This window comes from Trichechus manatus, unplaced genomic scaffold, assembly GCF_000243295.1.
Source record: "Trichechus manatus latirostris isolate Lorelei unplaced genomic scaffold, TriManLat1.0 scaffold00328, whole genome shotgun sequence".
NCBI lineage: Eukaryota > Metazoa > Chordata > Mammalia > Sirenia > Trichechidae > Trichechus > Trichechus manatus.
The window spans coordinates 612,257-613,750 of NW_004444264.1; positions in this window are offsets into that span (position 1 = coordinate 612,257).

Here is a 1,494-nt window from a genome sequence, read left to right on the forward strand (position 1 = left end):
AAAAAAAAAAAAAAAAACCCAAACTCGTTGCAGATGAGTCGATTCCAACTCATAGCAACCCTATAGAACAGAGTAGAACTGCCCCACAGGATTTCCAAGGAATGGCTCACTCATGGATTTGAACTGCTAATTTTTGGTTAGCAGCCAAGCTCTTAACTCCTGTATCACCAGGGTTCTTGGTAAAGTAGACGATCGGGGAAAAAGAGGAAGACCCTCAACGAGATGAATTGACACAGTGGCTGCAACAATGAGCTGAAGCATAACAACGATTGTGAGGATGGCACAGGACTGGGCAGTGTTTTCTTCTGTTGTACGTGGGGTCGCTCTGAGTCAGAACCAACTGGATGGAACCTAACAACAACAACAACAAACCTTTCCTTGAGTTCTTATAATAGTGGTCTCAGACTATATTTGAATTTTTATGATTGACTTATTTCACTTAGCATAATGCCCCCCCAGATTCATCCATGTTGTGAGATGTCTGGCGGATTCATCGTTGTTCTTTATCGTTGAGAGTATTCCATTGTGTGTAGGTACCATAATTTGTTTATCCATTCATCTATTGTTGGGTACTTAGGTTGTTTCCAGCTTTTTGCTATTGTGAATAACGCTGCAATAAACATGGATATACATGATTCTATTTGTGTGACGGCTCTTATTTCTCTAGGGTATATTCCTAGGAGTGGGATTGTGGATTGTATGTTATTTCTATTTCTAGCTTTTTAAAGAAGCACCGTATTGTCTTCCATAGTTTTGTACCATTTTACATTCCCAGCAGCAGTGCATGAGAGTTCCAACCTCCCTGCAACCTCTCCAACATTTGTTATTTTCTGTTTTTTTGGTTAGTGCCAGTAACGTCTGGGTGAGATGGTACCTTATTGTAGTTTTGATTTGCACTTCTCTAATGGCTAATGATCATGAGTATTTCCTCATGTGTCTGTTAGCTGGCTGAACGTCTTCTTTGGTGAAGTCCCTGTTCATATCCTTTGCCCATTTTTTAATTGGACTATTTGTCCTTTTGTTGTTGACGGGTTGAAGTATTCTATAGACTTTAGAGATTAGACCCTTATCAGATATGTGGTAACAACAAATTTTTTCCCAGTCTGTAGGTTCTCTTTTTACTCTTTTGGTGAAGTCTTTTGATGAGTGTAAGTGTTTAATTTTTAGGAGCTCTTAGTTGTCGAGTTTATCTTCTGGTGTTTCTGCATTGTTAGTTATGGTTTGTGTTCTATTTATGCCAATTATTAGGGCCCCTAGCGTTGTCCCTACTTTTTCTTCCATGATCTTTATCTTAGGTTTTATATTTTGGCCTTTGGGAACCCTGGTGCCGTAGTGGTTAAGTGCTATGGCTGCTAACTAAAAGATCGGCAGTTCAAATCCACCAGGCGCTCCCTGGAAACTCTGTGGGTCAGTTCTACTCTGTCCTGTGGGTCGCTATGAGTTAGAATGGACTGGATGGCAATGAGTTTGGTTTTTTTTTTTTTTTTTTGGTTT